This window comes from Monodelphis domestica, chromosome 8 (genome assembly GCF_027887165.1).
Source record: "Monodelphis domestica isolate mMonDom1 chromosome 8, mMonDom1.pri, whole genome shotgun sequence".
In the NCBI taxonomy this organism is placed as follows: Eukaryota; Metazoa; Chordata; class Mammalia; order Didelphimorphia; family Didelphidae; genus Monodelphis; species Monodelphis domestica.
Window position 1 is genome coordinate 188,923,324 of NC_077234.1, and position 21,312 is coordinate 188,944,635.

A 21,312-nucleotide genomic window follows, 5' to 3' on the forward strand; every position below is an offset into this window, starting at 1 on the left:
TGCCGTGAAGGAAAGCCCCTCGCTCGCACACGGACTTCTCCAAACTCCCAGCAGGCTCGGGAAGAGTTCCCGGGAAATCTTTTGAAAGTAGTAGAAACTGGAGTTCGGGGCTGAGACCAGAGGCGGGGTGCTGGGTGCTGCTGATCCCCGGGCGCAGAGGGACCCGGCACGGATTGACAGCGCCGCGGCCACCAGCTCCGGGAGCTGGCCATCTGTCTGCAGCTCGGGACGGACAGAACCCCGCGCCCAGAAGAAGCGGGACCTCTCCTGGTTCTCCCTTCCAGCCTCATCGACCCGCCTGCTGCTGCGGGGGACGCTTGCGTGGGACCTGCCGCCAGCCCAGGTGAGTGAGGGGCTCGCTTTCCTTGGGCGGCCCGTTTCTTCATGTCCTCCACCGCGGAGGGACGGGGACGTCTGTCGGGGGAAGAGCCCAAGTGCGCATTTTTGAAATGCATCTCGTGTTTCGTTGTGTTTGAACAAGCTGTACCCCGTGCGCCTGGGAGTCCGGCTCCGGGCTCAGAGACTCAATAGTCCGTCTTTGGGGGGGGGAACACCAGAAACCCGATTCCTGCCTGGGCTGAAGGCTTAGAGGGTAAGCCAGACTTTGCATGTGCTTAACCGGCTTCAAGCACTCGGCTACTAGAGCCAGAGTGCCACCGGAGAGCACCCAAAGGTGTGCCTTCCGGGGCACAGTCTGAGGGGGACAGTGTTGGCCGCTGCTCTGTTCCTCTCACAGAGCCCGTCAACAAACAGCCCCGATGCCCAGAGGGCTCTCCTAGGTGAGGTTTTGAAGAAAACTAAGAGAGATGGTACCAGAGCGCTGTAAAGTCATAGGACAGTAATAGCAGCAGCCCTGGTAGCGGCAGCAGTTCTATTACTAGGGGTAATAGCAGTAGCAGTAGTAGAAGAAGTCTCAGTAGTAGCAGTAGCAGCAGCAGTAGTAGTGGTAATAGCAGCAGCAGAAATAGTAGTAGCAGTAGTAGTAGCAGCAGCAGCAGCAGCAGCAGTAGTAGTAATAGCAGCAGCAGAAATTGTAGTAGTGGTAGTAGCAGCAGCAGAAATTGTAGTAGTAGTAGTAGTAGCAGCAGCAGCAGCAGTAGTAATAGCAGCAGCAGAAATTGTAGTAGCAGCAGCAATAGTAGTAGTAGCAGCAGCAGTAGTAGTAGTAGCAGCAGCAGAAATTGTAGTAGTGGTAGTAGCAGCAGCAGAAATTGTAGTAGTAGTAGTAGTAGCAGCAGTAGCAGCAGTAGTAGTAATAGCAGCAGCAGAAATTGTAGTAGTGGTAGTAGCAGCAGCAGAAATTGTAGTAGTAGTAGTAGTAGCAGCAGTAGCAGCAGTAGTAGTAATAGCAGCACCAGAAATTGTAGTAGTAGTAGTAGTAGTAGCAGCAGCAGCAGCAGTAGTAATAGCAGCAGCAGAAATTGTAGTAGCAGCAGCAATAGTAGTAGTAGCAGCACCAGAAATTGTAGTAGTAGTAGTAGTAGTAGCAGCAGCAGCAGTAGTAGTAGCAGCAGCAGCAGAAATAGTAGTAGTAGTAGCAGTAGTAGTAGTAGCAGCAGCAGAAGTAGTAGTAGTAGTAGTCACAGTAGATAGTACTGGTAGTGGTAATGGTAGTGGTAGGAATGGAGAAGGAGAAAGCTTTTCTATAGTGCTTTAAAGTTTGCAGAGCACTTTATGTGTTATTGCATTTGATAAAAAGGGAAGGCACCGGGCTCCTTAGCAGACTCAAGTTGAAATCCTAGTGCTGACCCTTAAAGGATTACTACCTAAGTCTCATTATCAAATCATTTCCTATCTTTAGGCTTCATTAGTACAATGATGTCAGTCTAGACGACCTCCAAGGTCCCTTCCCACTCTAAATCTATGATCTTGTGAAGCCCAGCTTTGCACATCAGCTCTGACCTACTTACTTGCTGGTGTGAACTTGGGACAATCCCTTCTCTGGATCTCTGTTTCATGATGTGCAAAATAATGGGGTTGGACTAAGGTACAACTAAGTTCTCTAAGGTGTCTTGCAGCTATAAATTCTGGTGGCTGGCCCTATATTTCTGTCTAGTTGGTCCTACAAGTAAAAGTCAGTTTTGAGCAAAGTCTTGATATTTCATTTCTAGCTCAGAGGGCTAGAACCCTAAAAAATAGTAGTTCGTGTCCCATTTGAACTCAGTGGGACCAACTTCTTACTACCAAATGTCCTAAGTAGTTCTCATTGGTGTCAGAGTAAAAGACTCAGCTACTAAAGACCAGGGAGACTTAAGTAGAAAATGCCAATAGGGTAGAAAAAAGCACCCAAATAGATGACATTTTTACAATATAAATATCCCCTAGCCTACAATGAATTGTATTCATTTAATGCCCAAAGTCAAATTAGAAGCAGATACAGACATTGAAGAAGGGATGGTGTTGAGAGAAAGAAAAGAGAGACAGAGAGAGAGAGAGAGAGAGAGAGAGAGAGAGAGAGAGAGAGAGAGAGACAGAGAGACAGAGAGACAGAGAAACAGAGAGACAGAGAGAGAGAGAGAGAGAGAGAGAGAGAGAGAGAGAGAGACAGAGAGACAGAGAGACAGAGAGAGAGAGAGAGAGAGAGAGAGAGAGAGAGAGAGAGAGAGAGAGAGAGAGAGAGAGGGAGGGAGGGAGAGGGAGGGAGAGGTTTAGAGAGAGACAGACCAAGAAAAACATAAAATGAAGTGAAGAGCTGGTCAGTTGGAGAAAGATGAAGTATTTGTCTGGATTTCAGCTAGACAGAGGAATGTATTACTGAAATGAATAGTACGGAGAATAGGGGAATACAGAAAAATAAAAACAAAATTAGACCTCTTGTGATCCTTCTTTGACAAAGTAATCTAAGAATCGAACAAATTGTAGCAAATCTAAGCCACGAAAAAGGTAGCGAGTTTTGGGAAGAGGGAAGAAGCCAATTCAAATCATTAAGGTCAGGAATATTTAGTTTGAGCTTCTTGCTTGTCATTATCTAAGAATGCCAAGTCATAACAACTTGAGCTCTTGAATATACAATTTACTAATTCCAGCAAAAGGAAAAATTGTCACCAAGTTAGGAAAATTACAACTTGTCACGATTCTCACTAGTGTTTACACTCTTCCAGGGATGAGGCAGTGAGAAATTTTGAGAATTTAGCAACAATCTGCTTTACTTCCTAGAGCATGCAGCATCTTGCCCTTCATAGACCTCTGCCCTCACCTTAAGCTTGCCCTATGGAGAACTCTCTGGCAACAACAGTACATCTGGAAAAGTCCACAGCAACTCGCCCTCATCTTTCTTTAGGAATACTAGTTATCTCAACATCAAAGTAAAGGATGGGGAAGGGCAAGGTTTCCGTCTGTAGATAAGTCAAGTGCCACTGGCATTTTCCTAGCAGTCAACATTTGCAAAGCCTGAGAATCAGACTTGGCTTGTCCTTCAAGCCATCAGGATGTCATGTCCTCATTCCCATTTCACAAATGGCACAACTAAGAGTCACTGGAGACCTTGTAGCAAAGTGCTTTTCTGTGTTTCTGGCCAAACGGCTCACTGATGAAGGAAAGGACCTTAGACAGGTACCTTCTTGAATGGGCAAATGGAACCTTGGTCACCTGAGTCCCAGTCCCGGGTCCAGATAAGTCCTATGGTTAACAAAGAATGGAATTCATGCTAAGGAAAATGCACAGGCTCATAACTTCAAAGAGTCAGCCAAATCTGAAATTCAAACACTTGCAGACATAAACATGATTGATTTTTGGAACTCAGCCCCACTGCTAAATGGCTCTTTTTTATGCCTCCCATTCTGTTTCCTTGTTCTTCACTTCAAGGAACATATCTCCCACATCCCCTCTGCCCTCGAGCCCAGTCCTTTTCGAATATCACAGAGGGCACCTACTCCATTCACTATGTTGGCAGCTTTTGTGTGATCTGAGTGACTCCAATCCCCTCCAATATCTTTCTTAATCTATGTGTAATGAGCATACTTCATTAGACTAATGGGGGGGCGGGGGGCAATTCCCACCTCTTCAGTAAAAGGTTCAGTGGTCAATGGCTTTAGATATATCATCTTCTCCAGTAGGGCAGTTCACTCCTCTCTCCCAAGTGAGTCCTTCTTTAAGAGAGCAGAATGAAGGAAATAGAATGTGAAGTGAGCTGCCCTGAGAAGTGGTGGGTTCCCCTCCTTGGACAGCTCTGATTGTTCCTTTGGAAGATGGATTGGATCAACAGGTTGCTGAGGTCTCTTCCAGTGCTCAAATTCTGTGAATTTTTACTCCTGTTGACCAAGTATTTTATATCTATTCCACACTAAATGTCTATACAGGTGAAGAAGGGACTGAGCTACCTTCCAGGTTGAAATCTATGATCCTATGACTTTTGCAGAATATTAGGTGAAATTTAAGTAGCTGATCAGGTTAATTTATTTTAACAGCCCCCATTGATCTAGCTAGCCTAAGTCAAGACACTTGATGAGACTTACTTTCAACAGAAGGAGCATAGTGTTAGCACTGGATTCAAAGGACCTGAGTTCAAGGCTTGGTCCTATTCCTTCTAAGCTGTTTGATCGTGGGCGTATCAGTTCACCTTCCTGGTCTTCAGTTTCTTACAAAATTATGGAACTGTACTAAGTGACCTGTAGAGCACTCTGCACCACTCAATCGATTGTCCTCTGAACTAGAATCTCTAGGAAAATCAAGAGAAGGATTTCAAGCCCTCTAAGTAGCAGACGTGATGCACAGAGAAATGTTGGGGTGGCAGGAGAGCTGTTGATATTGAATCGTGTCAATGAGATGTTGAAAGTAATCTTCAACTTCTCTTTTTTTTAAAAAAAGACCTTTATCTTCTTTCTTGGAATGAATCCTAAGTACTGGTTCCCAGGCAGAAGAGTGGTAAGGGCTAGGCAATGGGGGTTAAGTGACTCATTGAGGGTCATACCAGGAAATATCTGAGGCCAAATTTGAACCTAGGACCTCCCATGTCTAGACCTGTCGCTCTATCCACTGAGCCACCCAACTGTCCCTTCAACTTCTTTCCTAGATCCTCTTCTGTGTCCTCCTCAACCTAATCAGGAAAAAACGAACGGACGTAGGATTGGGTACTAAGGCAGGGAGGAGGCTAGTATACCTCCCAGTTCAAAATGAGGCAATCTAACCGTGAATCCCCTGCCATCTAATCTCAGTGATCCAGAAGCCGAGGACCCGACTGGTACGCCAATATCCACCCATCATTTTGCTATTTAACACTCCTCCTAGGCAATAGGCAAGAGCAAGTAGACGGAATGAAATTCAAGTCCAATGAAAAGCATGTATTAAGCCTTTCCATCGTAGCAGGCACTCTGTTAAGTACTGAGGATCTAAGGAAAAAGCGAAACTAGTCCCCTCGTGTTCTAATTGGAGATAATATATAGAAATGTTTCTAGCCAGGATACACACAGAGCAAATGTATGGGAACCGTCGAGGGAAAAGCACGAGCCGCTGGAAGAAGGGTGGGTTTCTAATCCTGGTGAGCCGTCTGGATGAAAGGCCCAGAAAGGGAGAAGGTTGAAGCTTGCACGTTAAATAAGGTTTGAACCCCTGTCTTTTGTTAGCAAAAAAAACAAACCTGGGAATTGACTTTTTTATTTCTTCCCCTCATCGGCGTTCCTCTCTGGGCTCTCAAACATTGCCAAGGATGGGTTAAATCCTTTCGGGAACACTGTGTGAAAGTGCTTCTGACGGAGCTGTCAGGGTTCAAGTAGGGTCCCTTGCTTTTCTGAGAGTGGGTCCCAGACCACCAAGATCCCCCAGTAAACAAAGACACAGACTCCAGCTGGCAGCTGTGTGTGTACCTCTTGGGCTTTGCCGTTGCAATTGGAGGCATTTAATATTTCTCAACAGTCATTAGCCTGAGGATGCAAAATCTCCTTGGCTTCCGAGAGGCCCAGCTGCCTCCGTATCTCAGAGCCTGCGGCCACAGCCATCTATTCCGGCAACTACTGCTCCCTGCCTGCCTGCTTCCCTTTGGAGCCCTCCTCTTTTTATTTAGACATTTGCATGTGTAGCCAACCAGGAATGCCTTTGTTCTCCATTTCCTACAAGCCAAAGGACTCCAGAATAAGTAACCAGGATAAAGATCCCCCAGGAAGATGCTGCATTTGTGAAGAGGCACCCTAGACAAGCCACAGTTCGTCCACAATTCACTTTACAAGCTCGTAAACCCCATCTCTGTCTTTTCCCCGTGGGTTAGTGGTGGAATCAGCAGGAAGGGCAGCGACAGCAAGACGCAGCAAGGCGAGCACGGGCTCGAAGATGAATCAAGGCCTGTTCTGAGGTTTCTCGGCACCGTTAAGCTTGGCTTGCCATTCATTTCCACTTAAAAGATCAAATGGTCCAAGCTGAACATAGTCAAGTCAAGAAACGGTATCATGCTCTTCCCAAGTGGAAGGAAGCTGTATTTTGATGTGTATTCATCCCGTGCCTCCTTTCCTGGACGTGCCATGGTGGAACTAAGCTAGAGATCCATTTGGCACCCAGTTTAGCACGCCAACCTGCAGTCGGCTTTTTATGGAGTGAGCAGAGTCTCCTTTTGGCCCTCTATTCAACAGAGCCGGGCATTCACTCCTATTAAGCTCTACAGACGACCGATAGAAAAAGATAGGTGATCTGTGGAGACCATGAAAACAAATGGCTGTCTTGTTATTGGAAAGGTGCCTAAGCGGATCATCAGAGAAGAACTGGAAGGTTGGATTGATGCAGATTCATGGTAGTGGTGCTGGTACCATTCAGGAGGGCCAGTCAAGTGTGCAGGGCTCTTAGGCAATGTGAACATCTCCTCGGATCATCGGTCTTATGTACTAGGAAGATAAGATTTCTTACTTTCTACGTGCATTGAGGTTCTGCGTCCGTGTGCAATATTAATTTTGGGTTTTAATTCTTTCAAAAAAAGGTAAAAAGAAAGGCGTGGAGCTTTTTTAAAGGCACCTTGGAGGGCTCTTAAAGTGTATTTTCTTAAGATTTAGTCCTTAATATTGCTTTGGGTTGCACTTGTAACAGCTACTGCTAATACTTCCTGACCATAATGAAAAAAATAAATCAGAGAGTACACATTGGGGATGTCGTTCTTTAGACACGCTATATCCTACAGAACTGGAGCACTTCTAAAAGAAAGATGGCCAATAGGATCTTTGGCAATAACAGTCTTTCCAAGAGTCAAATGTATAATGAGAGCAAATTATCTCTGTTGGGTTAGACTTGGAAGAATGTGGTTTTCTCCTGAAAGAGTCCTTTGCATAAAATAAAAATGACAACAATGGTAAGTTAAATGCAATAGTACTGCATCATAACGCAGCCCCTTGGTCCAAACAAGCAACAAATAAACATTTGTTAAGCCTAATATGTGCCAGGAATTGTGGTGGTGCTGGAAATACAGAGACAATAACAAAACCGTCCCTTCCTCTTCAAAAACTTACCTGTCATAAAGATAGCACACTGAAAAATGAGTCATATACAGAATTTTTAAAAAACCAAACTTCTTGCCTTCTATTCTAGAATCAAGACTAAGTATTGGTTCTAAGGCAGAAGAGCAGTAAGGGCTAGTTAAGTGACTTGCCCAGAGTCACACAGCTAAGACATGTCTGTGGTTAGATTTGAACCCACAACCCTGGCTCTCTATCCCCTGGTAGAAGGCAGATGGAAGAGGGAGCATTCAATATGTATGACTTAAAAAAAAAAACAACAACAACCACACTTACTTTTTGTCTTGGAATCAATACTAAGTATTGGTTCCCAGGCAGAAGAGTAGTGAGGGCTAGGCAATGGGAGTTAAGTGACTTATCCAGGGTCACACAGCTAGGAAGTATGAGGAGAAAGAGAGAAGGGAGGAGGGAGTGCACTCCTGGCAAAGGACATGGCCAAGGCAAAAATATGGAGGAATGAGGTAATGTTGTATAAGAGCATGAGCAATAAGATGGTTTGGGATGGACCATAGAGTATGGAACAGGTAGGGGTGGAAGTGAAGGAAATGAGCCTTTATATAGCACCTACTATATCCTAGGTATAATCCTAAGGGCTTTACAAATATTATCTCACTTCATCCTCTCAACACCCCTGCAAGGAAGGTACTGTTATTATCTTCATTTTACAGTTGAGGAAACTGAGGCAAGCAACGGTCAAGCAATTTGCCCAGGATCACACAGCCCAGTCTCAAGGCTTCATTTGAACTTGAGTCTTCTTGCTTACTCAAAGCAAGCAATAAAATACGAAATCTTCAAAGCTCAGCACTGTTATATATAATCCACTTGTTTGGAGAGGTAGGTTGGGGCCTGGTTGGGAAAGACTTTAAATGCTAAACTAAAAAGCTAATATTTGGTCCCAAAAGAAAAAGGAAGCTGTGGAGTTTACTGAGGAAGGAGTAGAATTCCAGTTTAGAAAAGCTATAAAAATGTGGATGAAGCATGGCTCAAATAACATCTTCTGAAATAAAAAATTAAGTCTGATAGAAGAAGTATAGAAAAACGAGGCAACTGTGGCATAGTAAATAGGGAACTGGCCAATAAGGTTGGAAGGTCTAGGTTCAAGTCTTGCCTGTGTGTGATTCTGGGTAAATAAACCACTTATTTTCTTAGTTAAACTCAAATAGAAAGAGGAGAATCACATTTTGACTTCGAAAACTATTTTGTTGTTGTTTGGGTGTTTCAGGTGTGTCCAACTATTCTTGAGAAAACCCACTTGTGGTTTCCTTAGCAAAGATACTGGAGTGGTTTGCCATTTTCTTTTCCAGCTCATTTTACAGATGAGGAAACTGAGGCAAACAGAGTGAAGTAGTTGTCTAGGGTCACACAAGCTAGTAGGTGTCTGAGGTCAGATTTAAACTCAGACCCAGATCCCTATGCACTGAGTTACCTAGCTGCCCTATATATTAGCATTATCTATGTTTTACCATATTTGTATTTTTTTGTTAATTGTTTCTTAATTATATTTGAGTCTGGTTTGGACCACACTCTGGAGTGTTGCAGGCAAGGCGTATGACACTTCTACTCTAGGCAACACTCCTGGATTATAAATTGCAGAGGTGCTTTCCTGCATTAATAGAAGGCGTTTCTTCCTCTAGGAGCTCTGAATACCACTGAAATCATAAATTCAGTCCCTATCCCCCATTATGGAATTAACCGGCAACAAAGTTTTATTGATGGTCTTTTCTTGCTTTAATTAATGTTTCCCCTATGGTCATTTGAAAGAGAGAAGGCTCTCCCCAATATCAGCATTATTCTATTACATATTTTCCAATTATTTTGCTCTCCTTTTGTCCTTCCTCCAAGGGATCTCTGAGTAAATTCATCTTACATCTTCATTTGCTAGGGAAACTGAGGCAAAGGAAAGCTTTAGTGTCTCACCCAAGATGACATCATTTCCTTTTTATAAAATAAGGGGGAAATAGCAAATGATTAAGCTGTGAAGGGAACTTGGGATTGTGGATCATTAGTCATCCCTGAAAATGAGGATCGAGACCAAACTTTCTCCTCCATTAGTGCCAGTGGGCTTTCAGCTAGAGGTTTCCACATGAAAATCATTATCCAAACAGACCACACACATCTATCCAACTCTATTCATTTGATGTGAGTGTGTATAAAGCAGCCGAGCTGGAGAAGGCTACACTGATGATTATCATAGTTGTTGCTTTTGAAGGCAAATATTTATTTTTGTGAAGATTGCAAAACCAAGAACAGTAGAATATGAAATCTTCCGTGTGTTTACAGAATAAATAGTGAGGAGGCACTGACAGATTCTGCTTTCCCTCCTCCCCAGGGAATGGCTATTTCCCTTCTTCAGATGCCAATTAAGTAGAAATAGTGGCCTCTGAGAGGTGTACAGCACTAGGGATGGTGAGCCTCCCTGCCTCTGGGGACATCAGTATTTCTTCCACCATTATTGTTTTCTCCTCAAAAAAGGCAACAGTGGGATGGTCCTGAATTTGGTGGGGAGAGTTTGTTGGAAGCCCTCTTTCATCTAGGCATTTGGGACTAGAAAGAAAGAAAACCATTTCAGTCCCTCCCAAGGTCATGCCTTCATTAAATTAGCAGCATTAATTAAATTAAACCCACATAATTAAGCATGATTAAATGAAATAACCAGCCTTTATTGATCCATCATGGTCTGGGCACTATGAAATAATCCCAAAGGCTAAGAAAACAGAGCCCCTGCCCTCATGGAGTTTATAATCCAAAGAAGCAGAAGAACACATCCTCATGAGGCAAACAAGAAGATAGAAAGAACAACCGAAAATTAACTTTGGATATAAATGAAGTGTTGAGGAGCCTGGGTTAATGGAGAGCCAATGGGTTAATAGTCAAGTGAGGCCCTTTTTAGCTAAATCAAATAGTCAACTTAGGTCAAGATCACTTTGCAGGCAGGATGGGGTTGAGTGGAAAGTATTCATGTGAATACACAATTTGGTAAATTTTCTTAGTAAGGGGCTGAATCCTGCAATGCACATAAACTTTCTAGATCTGTGCTTTGGCTGGCATCCAGATTCATTAGCTTCAGATGCAGCTGTGAAGAGATGGACTGGAGACAGGAATTTTAGGGAGGAGAGGGGAGGAGGAGACTTTTGGGGGGTCATCATCAAAGATGATAATAATCAGAGAAGCAATAGCAAAGCCAATCAGGAGACTGGGAGAATCTCACTATTTCTGAATGACAAATTAATTTCAACCTCAGAAATGGATAACTAGCCAAATCAAGTAGTAAAGTGAGAGTCGAAATCACTTTGCAAGGGGGGTGAAATTCTTCTTATGGATACAAAATTTGGAAAATGTTCTGATTGTTCTTTCTGGATACAGGGATGAACCGGCCAGCCTTTATTTGCTATGCCATGTTCTAGCATTCTGAGAACCTCTCTTTTCAGCTTGAGGGTCAGCTGGAATCCAGTACCATCTGAGGAGTGAGAGCCTCTGCCCTTGAAATGACCAGGCTAACATGATAAATTTATAGACTCAGATTTGGAAAGGCCTGCAAAGGTCTAGTGCAACCTCCCATCTAAATTATGACTTCTGTCTACAACATCACCAATAATAGTTCCCTTTTATATAGAACATTTTTTAAATCACCCTCTTTGTAATAACCCTGACATGTAGGTTATGTATCATTTCCCATTTTGTAGCTGAAGAAATGCCACTTGACCTACGCTGCATAGCTGTAGGTGGCAGAATTAAGAGAGATAGGTAGAATTAGAGAATGATGAAGAGAGAGGGGGGGGAGAGAGAGAGAGAGAGAGAGAGAGAGGGAGGGAGGGAGAGGGAGGGAGGGAGAGAGAGGGAGAGAGGAAGAGAGAGAGAGAGGGAGAGAGAGAGAGAGAGAGAGAGAGAGAGAGAGAGAGAGAGAGAGAGAGAGAGAGAGAGAGAGAGAGGGAGGGAGGGAGAGGGAGAGAGGGAGGGAGAGGGAGAGAGAGGGGGAGGGAGAGAGCCAGAGAGAGAGAGAGAGACAGAGAGAGAGAGAGAGAGAGAGAGAGAGAGAGAGAGAGAGAGAGAGAGAGAGGGAGGGAGAGAGGGGGGGTAAGGGAGGGAGAGAGTCAGAGAGAGAGAGAGAGAGAAGGAGAGAGAGAGAGAGAGAGAGAGAGAGAAAGAGGGAGGGAGGGAGGGAGAAAGAGAGAGAGAGAAAGAGGGAGGGAGGGAGGGAGAAAGAGAGAGAGAGAAAGAGGGAGGGAGGGAGAAAGAGAGAGAGAGAGTGAGAGAGAGAGAATGCTTCTTGAATTAGCAGGTCATATCTGAAACTCTGGAGGATTGGGGCAGTCTTCCAACTGGGAAGAAAAAATATCCTGGGGCAGTGGTCCTCCTAGAATGGCTGTGGTGGGATGTGTAATTGGGAAGGGCTAGGAACTGACTCCTTTGTTATCTATCTCCTGTCTTGTGCTTCGGAGTTCTCTTTCCTGTGGAACTCTATAGCCTCCTTATCTCCATGGTGACCGCCTCCCTCCCTCAGCCCTGAGTCAGGATGAGTGCTCTGCCCCATTGTAGGATGTACAATGGCAATCAAGTGCAGTCAAGTCAAGACTATAAGACAGGGTGTTGTCCGTGGTATTTCCTGGCCCTGGGGCTTCTGGTGCTCAGGAAAACTTCCAAGAGAATTCTGACTTTATTAGCCACATCTGTGGTATATGGTCGATACTGTTGAATGAGTGGCCATTTGAATCATACCCTTAGAGAGGGGCAATATTCAGAATCCTCTCATCTAAAATCCTACTTTTAACTCATGAGTGACTAATATTCCTTAATCAATGTTCACGGAAATATAACCATTAAAAGATGAAAATTTGGGGGGCAGCTGGGTAGCTCAGTGGATTGAGAGCCAGGCCTAGAGACAGGAAATCCTGGGTTCAAATCTGGCCTCAGACACTTCCCAGCTGTGTGACCCTGGGCAAGTCACTTGATCCCCATTGCCCTAGCCCTTACCACTCTTCTGCCTTGGAACCAATACACAGTATCAATTCCAAGATGGAAGGTAATTAAGAGTAAAAAAAAAAGATGAAAATTTGTTTGCAAAGTAACACACATCCCTTGATGAATATTCAATATATATGCAAGAGGGGAAACTAGGTAGCACAGTGGATAGATCATCTGGCTTTGGACACTTCCTAGCTCGGTGACCCTGGGCAACTCACTTAATCCTGTTTGCCTCAGTTTCCTCATCTCTAAAATGATCTGGAGAAGGAAATGGCAAATCAGTATCTTTACCAAGAAAATCCCAAATGGGGGTATGAAGAGTTGGACATGACTGAAATGACTGAAGAGAATGTATAGGAATAGGGGCTGGACTTATGATTTCATTGGCATCCTCCCAAGGGAGGAAACTCCATCTCTAAATGCAGGTTGCCACCTTCTAGGCAACTTATATTCTTAGAAAATAGCTTGTACACACAGGCAACGTGTACATCTATACATGTATAGATGGACATAAATACACATGTGTGTCTGTGTGTTGTGTATACATGTGTATGCAGATAGAAAAAATATAATATAAATAAACAATAAAACAAATGAACAAACAAATGAATGAATATATCTTTACTGTAAGGGCTAGGCAATTGGAGTTAAGTGACTGGTCCAGGGTCACACAGTTTGGACAGGTACAAGGCCAGATTTGAACCCAGGAAGATGAGTCTTCTTGACTCCAGGCCTGGCCCTCTGAACACTGGGCTACTTAGCTGCCCTTTATATGATAATATATATGTTATATACACATAATATAGATTTTTTAAAGTTGTAGGGGAAGGGTAGTGAATCTTTCATTTCCTGGTATAGGAAGCTCCTAGCTAAGAAAATTCCCTCGAATCACCCAAATTTCCACTTTCTATAGAGCACTGACTTTAGTGGCTTACTCAGGGTCTCACAGCCAAGAAATTCAGAGACAAGGCTTACACTCTAGTCTCAATATTGAAAAATGGGTATAAAGAACTGGTCTCAGATCAGTATGTACCTACACATGTATATATGTAGGCACATATGCACATGCATGCACACGGGTCTAGAACTGTGACTGCCATCACAGGGAACTATCAGTGAAGGAATTCCCTCTAAGCAACGCAGATCGTAGAGCTTTGCCCATACGGAAGTGACCTCCCGTGTCAAACAGCCAGCGTATGTCAGCCGTTGCCCTTGAATCCCCTCTTCCTGACCTCCGATACAAACTCTGCCCACGAGGCACAAGGACACGACCCTGCCTTGTGGAAGGCTGTGGGTTTGTCCAGCTCCCAAGAGGTCCTTGTAAGCCGAAAACGTTTGCGTCTGGGCCTGACTACAGATCGCGTCTCTATTTCTCAGGCAAACTTAGAAGAGAAAGTGGGGGGGTGGGAGGTGGGGGGGTTAAGTCTTGGAAACCATATTCCATAGGATCATAGACTTTAGCCAAGAGGAGCTTCAGAGATAACTGTCACATCCATCTTCATCTCACAGATGAAGACCATAAAGCCTAGAGAATTTCTGACTTGCCAGAATTTCTCAAGAACTTCAGAAAGAAGTTGTGGCATGTGATTGCAATGGAATACAACTGCACCACGTGAAATTATAAGCAGGTGAATTTCTTTAAAACATGAAATTATGAAGAGTGAAATAAACTGAACTGAATAAGGGAACATTATATACAGCAACAGAAATATCGCTTGAAGGATGACTTGTGTATGTCTACCTCCAGAGAAAGATACATAAAAATAAGCAAGATATAGTTTTATATTAAAAACTATATCTTGCTTATTTTTACTTATATACTTATATATATTTATTTTTATTATATATTATATATATATTTATTTTATATATATTATATATATATATGTCTTTTTGTCAGATGATGCCTCCTCTAGTGCAGGGAGGAAATAAAGGGGAAGGAGTTACTTGGGAATTTTAATGTAACAAATTAATTATTTTTAAAGAATTTTAGAAAGAATTCAAGTTCTCCATTTCCTACCAGACACTTCTACCTGGAAGTTCTGATGTTTCAAATTGAAACTACAATGCAATTCAATAAACACATTTATTAAGAACCTATAGTTTGTAAGGTGAAAAGTAATGTGGAATGATGGATGGATGGATGGCCAGCGATGGAATCTGGTAAACCTGCATTCAAGTATTGCCTTTGACAAATCCACACACACACACACACACACAAGCTTTATAACCATGAGCAAGCCAGGTGCCCCAGGCAATCGTCCTTTAAGGGTAATAGTGATCGTTTTCTAAAATTGGAAGTTTCAGAGGATGTGCCCACCTACAACTATAAAGGGAGTTTCTACACCAAAAATTCCCCACATTAATAAAAATCTTAAATCTGGGCCCCCAAATACTCACACACACAACACACACAGGACACTTGGGATCCATGCACTATAACCCTTGTCACTAACCTCATCTGCCCTCACTTTCCACATTTCTTCTGAGAATCTTATTTTATTGTGGTGCCATAGAAATCTCATTGGATTTCTCACCTGAGAATCTGAGCTCTCCATGAGACCTTATCAAGGCAATTGTTCCTCATTGGGCCTCTGTTTCTTCATCTATAAAATGAGAGGTTCGGTTAGATGACTTCCAGGATCACTTTCAGATCTCAATCTATGATCCTAGAGCTCTTCCTCTCAGATTCCTCCCATCATCTGGCACTCATAGCTTTCTCCTGAAGACATGACATCTCTTGGCACTCTCTCCAAGGCTGGCTGCTCTTTCTCTCACACCCTGACTCATAGAACTGGAAAAAGAATTTGGTATAACACTTTTTCTTCTCTGCCATTTTTGAACCTTCCCTTTGCCACCGTTTCTCAGCAGCCACTCCCCTCACTCAGCAATCAGCAAACAACCAAATGAAATAATATATGTTAAATCACTTTCTGGACCTTAAAAACTTCATATAAATGCTAGTTGTTGGTATTACTTATGAAGCTCCTACTGGGCACCAGGAACTGTGTTAGGCACTAAGGCTCGAAAATATAAGTGAAATAGTCCCTGCCCTCAAGAAGCTTGCATTCTATTTATAGAATCAACTCTTACATGCACAAGTATACTTAGAAGAGAGACTATATGTATAAAATACATCTGGGGGGTACATTAGCAGCTGGGGGATCAGGATAGACTTTGTCAAAAAGGGGGTGCTTGAAATGATTCTTGAAGGAGATGAGGGAATCTAAGAGCCCAAAATGGAAAAGGGATATTCCAAAAATAGGAGCTGGCCAGGATAAAAGCATGTAAATGAGGGATGTGTGAAGAAGGATAAGAAATCCATTTTGTTGGAAATGTGGAAGGAATAATGTACGATAAGCCTAGAAAGGTAGTATAGAGCTGGGTTCTGGAGAACTTTCCATGCTAAGCCCAAGACTTTATATTTGACCCTAAAGATAATTGAGAACCATGATTGTTGGACCAAGGAAGTGACAGGGGCAAGCTTTCACCCTTTATCTAGCTGTTTGTCACTGTCATTACCCATCCCTCCCTCCCCCACTCCACCAGGCAAAATCATCTCTGCCCCAACTCCTAACCTTTATACATCCTGAACTTCCAATTCTTCAACTTTCTCAACTCCTGTAAAGCTGGTCTCCAATTTAGCTTTGCCACAAACAGACCTTAGATGGTTCACCTTCCACCTCTCATCAACACACAAAGTTCAAATGAATTTGCCCCAGGGAACTGAATTCCTAGTTAAGACTATGATTTAAAACAGTATGTTGCAACAACAGCAACAAAAATAATTCACTTGGATGTGAGGTGTAGATTAAAATGCCAGCACTGACGCTTACTACTTGTGTGGCCTTGGGCAAGTCACTTCAGCTCTGGGCTCCATCTATAAAATGAGTGGGTTGCATTGGGTGACCACTAACTTTAAAATGATGATCCTCTCATCCTGCCTCGCTGCCTTTTCTGCTCTCATCCCCCACACACTTGGAATGGCCTCTCAGAATCCTACCCATCCTTCCACGCTTGAATCTGATTCCACTTCCTCCATGAAGGCTCTCCTGATCACCCTAGCCCTCCTCTGAATTCTTTCAGCATTTCAGATGTGCTTCATTAATTGCCGGATGGTGATTAATCATCTCCTGTCTTGTGTGCCATGACCTTGACCTGCTGATATTTGATATGGATAAAAATAAGAAATAGCGCCATTAGAGTTTTTAGCAGTTGGTGCCATCTTATCCATCATTATTCATCATATTCACATAAGTCTACAATAGACCGATTAAGGTGATAGTTGCTTCATGCCTTTTTTTTTTAACCTACTAATAAATGTTGGGAGTTTATAAAGCATGGCTTGAGGATTAGAATAGCGAAGCCCTGTTTCAGATGAGTCTGCAACAATGGAAGGAGTTTCCTCATTAAGAGTTCCCTACTCTCTGCCTCAGTTTCTCTCTGGAAATTAAAAATGAGATTAAAACTACCTCTCTCGTAAGAAAGCCCCAAGGATCTTTTTGTATCTTTCTTGGGGACGAAGATGGAGCAAGAGGATGAGGCAAACTATAGCTGCAGCAACCATATGTCCCAGGAATTCCCAGGTTTAAGAAAAGCCAATCCAAGAGAGTCTATTTTTTTCATCAGGCTTTGTAAAAGGAATGCCCTTTGTCAGATCATGAGGCTCGATTTTTTGGTTTGGAAAATACGGTTGCCATAGAGACAGTCTGTTACCCTGGATTCTCTTCCCAGTGGCCTAAATTGCAGGAATTTTCTGGACTTGATTTATGAAGGTCCCTCCACCCTGTCTGAGAGCCATTATAAGTTCAGATACTTTCCTTTTCCAGGGACACTTGACCTCAGTTTCTCTCTGTGCAAAATGGGACTAAAACTACCTTTTTCATAATAAAAAATAAAATGTGCCAAGGAAGGATTATTCAATTGTATCAGCATAGGAAAATGCTAATAGAATTTTAAAATATTTGTGCTGTTGTCTTTTTTTTTTTTGAGGAGAAAATAGTCATAAAACATTCCTGGAAGAAACTGTTTCCATGGAGCCTCCTAAAATATGTAGCTATTTAGTGACTGTCAGTCACCGAGAGGCATTGGCCCAGGTAACCTGGCTCTTTGTGGAGAAGTAAGAAGGCCTTAGGACCTATAATGTAATTATATCTCCGCTGAATCCATTCAGGATGTCTTCTGAATAGAAACTGCTAAATACAGCCATATCACATTTCCACCTTTAACAAATGCAGGCTAAGTGTTCTTGTTTCAATAAAATATTCATCTCCCTTGGCAGAGACACAGGGCTTTTGCCAGGTCTGAACAAGGTCCAGGACCAGGGAGTGAAAGTTCTTCCCCATTTTGAGGGTGGTCAGGTGCCTGGGTGAAATAGACCGGTGGCCTCGAGCCAGCTGCTTAGAGGCAGGCAGGCTGCTTCCCAGTAGGGAAGACAGAATGATGTCTTCAGGAACCCAAAGGCCAGAGCCTAAATGAGCATGGAACACTGCCCAGCGGCTGAGTCCCCTCATTCATGGGCTCGTATTCCTGTCCAGAGTTAGGGCTCGCTCTGTCTCTGTCTCTCTCTCTGTCTCTGTCTCTGTGTCTCTGTCTCTGTCTCTCTCTCTGTCTCTGTCTCTGTCTCTCTCTCTCTCTCTGTCTCTGTCTGTCTCTCTCTGTCTCTGTCTCTCTCTGTCTCTGTCTGTCTCTCTCTCTGTCTTTGTCTGTCTCTCTGTCTCTGTCTCTCTTTCTCTCTCTCTCTCTGCCTCTCTGTCTCTCTCTGTCCCTCTCTTTCTCTCTCTCTGCCTCTCTCTGTCTCTCTGTTTCTCTCTCTCTCTCTGTCTCTGTCTGTCTGTCTCTCTGTTTCTCTCTCGGTCTCTGTCTCTCTGCCTCTCTGTCTGTCTCTCTCTGTCTCTGTCTCTCTCTGTCTCTGTCTCTCTCTTTCTCTCTCTCTGCCTCTCTCTGTCTCTGTCTCTCTCTCTGTCTCTGTGTGTCTCTGTCTCTGTCTCTCTCTGTCTCTGTCTCTCTGTCTCTGTCTGTCTCTCTCTGTCTCTGTCTCTCTCTGTCTCTGTCTGTCTCTCTCTCTGTCTCTGTCTGTCTCTCTGTCTCTGTCTCTCTTTCTCTCTCTCTCTCTGCCTCTCTGTCTCTCTCTGTCCCTCTCTTTCTCTCTCTCTGCCTCTCTCTGTCTCTCTGTTTCTCTCTCTCTCTCTGTCTCTGTCTGTCTGTCTCTCTGTTTCTCTCTCAGTCTCTGTCTCTCTGCCTCTCTGTCTGTCTCTCTCTGTCTCTGTCTCTGTCTCTCTCTTTCTCTCTCTCTGCCTCTCTCTGTCTCTGTCTCTCTCTCTCTGTCTCTGTCTGTCTCTCTCTCTGTCTCTCTCTTTCTCTCTCTCTGCCTCTCTCTGTCTCTCTGTTTCTCTCTGTCTCTCTGTCTCTGTTTCTCTCTATCTCTGTTGCTCTCACTCTCGCTCTCTCAGTCTTCCCAAAAGGGCAATAAATAGCTAATGAGGCCATATTTGCTTGAAGGACCGTGTGAAAAGACCAGGACTCCAATCCAACCTCTGCTTGACATTATGGGAATCAACTAGCCTTCCCAAGCCTTAATTTCTTCCGCTGTCAAATGGGAATAATCATTGTGTCTGCTTGCTGGTACTGTGAGAATCAGGTGGGATCAGGGCAGCTAAGTGGCTCAGTGGATAGAGAGGCAGGCCGGGAGATGGGAGGTCCTAGGGTCAACGTTGGCCTGAGACATTTCCTAACTGTGTGATCCTTGGCAAGTCACTTAACCCCAATTGGCCAGTCATTACTACTCTTTTGTCTTGGAACCAATACTTGGTATTGATTCTAAGGCAGAAGATATGGATGAAAAAAAAAGAATCAGATAGGATCATGTTATGTAAATACATCTTAAGAGAGGATATATAGTGTTATGTATATAATATCTATGAGCAATTCTTCCAGAGACCTTAGACCTTCACTCTGATTATTATAAAATCATAATCAATACTAGAGCCAATTATGCTAGATGATATTAAACTTTAAATTGGGTAGAGAAGGGAAACTGCATTCAAAATGAAAAATGCTTAGATATCCATGGATCAATAGGTATTTATGAGCATTTACAGTTTAATTCAATTGACATTTATTAAAGATCTACTATGAGCAAGATACTACAGGGCAGCTAAGTGGCCCAGTGGACAGAGTGCTAGGCCTGGGATGAGGAAGACTCACCTTCTTGAGTTCAAATCCAGCTACAGACATTTACTAGCAATGTGACCCTGGGCAAGTCAGTTAACCGTTTGCCTCTGTTTCTTTATCTGTAAATTGGATCAGAAGAGGGAACAGCAAACCACTCCAGCATCTTTGCCAAGAAAATTCCCAAATGGGGTCAATAAAAGTCAGATACAACTGAAATGACTCAACAACAATAAGGGCAAAGTATTTTGTTAGGGGGATACAATGATTCAAAAAAGAAAAAATAACCAGTCTGTGTCCCCCAAGAAACTGACATTCTTCTGGACAACATGTACGCAGATGAGTAAATACAAGGCAATTTGAGAAGGACAAGAGCGTTAAAGACCCGAGGTGGGGCAGAGAGAATGGAGAAAGATCAGGAAAGGCTTTGTATAGTCTGTGGCACCTGAAGGAAACCAGAGTCTTTGGCATCTATTCCAGACATAGAGAAGAGCCTGTTTAAAAATATTGGGGCAAGAAATGGATGCCAAGACTGGGAAATAGGTCAGCCACTTTGACTAGAACATATAACATGATATGGAAAGTAAAATGAAATATCTGAAAAGATAGAGGGAGACACCATTTTCCCCTTTTTTTTTTAACTAGAACTGTCATTTCATTAGTGTCAGGTCTGGAATCAGGAAGACCTGAGTTCAAATCTGGATTCACATGCTTAATAGCTATGTGACCATGGGCAAGTTGCTTAACCCCATTTGTCTCAATTTTTCTCATCTCTAAAATGAGCTGGGAGAGGAATGCAAACCACTCCAGGGTCTTTGTCAAGGAAAAGAGTCAGAAACAACTGAAATAACTTAAAAACAAAAAAGGTAACTACTTTTACTACAGCAGATCAACCCCTACTATATAACTTAGTCTTAAAGAGATGGCCAAGGAATGAGGTTCCTAGGGTAATACAGCCAATTTGTGTCTGAGGCTAACCATGAATCCCCTCTTTTTGACATAGAAAATAATTTCTCTACACATCATACCATGTTGCCTTCAGAGTGAGGTGAATTATAGAAGCTTTTAATACTAGGATGAGATATTATATTTATATATATATGTATAGTTATAAATATATTATCTTGGAAAAATAGGAAGCTACTAAAAATTTGTGTTACGCCACCAAAATGCAACTAGTCATCATTTTAGAAATTAAATGGAAAGACAAGTTTAATTTGTATTTTGTGGAATTTGCATAGCTTGTACAGCGATCAAATCTGGGTCTCTGAAATGTTTTTTTATCAGGTAAGAGGAGGACAGATTGGAGGAAGGATAAACTAGAAACTAGGAATCTAGTTAGGAAATTATTATTATTCAGATGGGTAGTGATGAGTGTCTGAGTTATGGTGGTGGCCAAGCACATGAGACAAAGGGACAGATCCAAGTGTTTGAGGAATTTGAAACCACAAGATTTAGCTACTCTATGCCCAGTATTGTCCTAGTTAAAATCACAATTGGTCAGTACACTGATCAGAATTCTGAATTCTTTCAAAGTTTTTTCCCCTTTCTATTATTTTCACCTAAATTGGTATTCTTTCATCTTCATTGTGCCAAGGAATTTGATCAGTGGTTTTTATCCTTTGTACTCAAAGAAGACAAAAATGACACCATGATGTCAGAGTTAATGTACTGTGTGACCAACTGTGGCAGATCAGACTGACACAAGTAGGTCAGGCACAAATAGACCACATGAGCCAATAGTCCATAATCC

The 21,312-nt window shown here is 42.9% G+C and overlaps 1 protein-coding gene across 1 annotated transcript in view; it reads left to right on the forward strand.

Annotated features, from left to right (window-relative positions):
• Positions 1-212: 212 nt before the first annotated feature.
• Positions 213-21,312, forward strand: part of EDAR (ectodysplasin A receptor) — a 119,642-nt gene continuing 98,542 nt past the window's right edge. The window contains exon 1 of the mRNA XM_056807974.1: positions 213-343. The gene's annotated coding sequence lies outside the window, so the exon portion shown is untranslated. The remainder of the gene's footprint in view (positions 344-21,312) is intronic.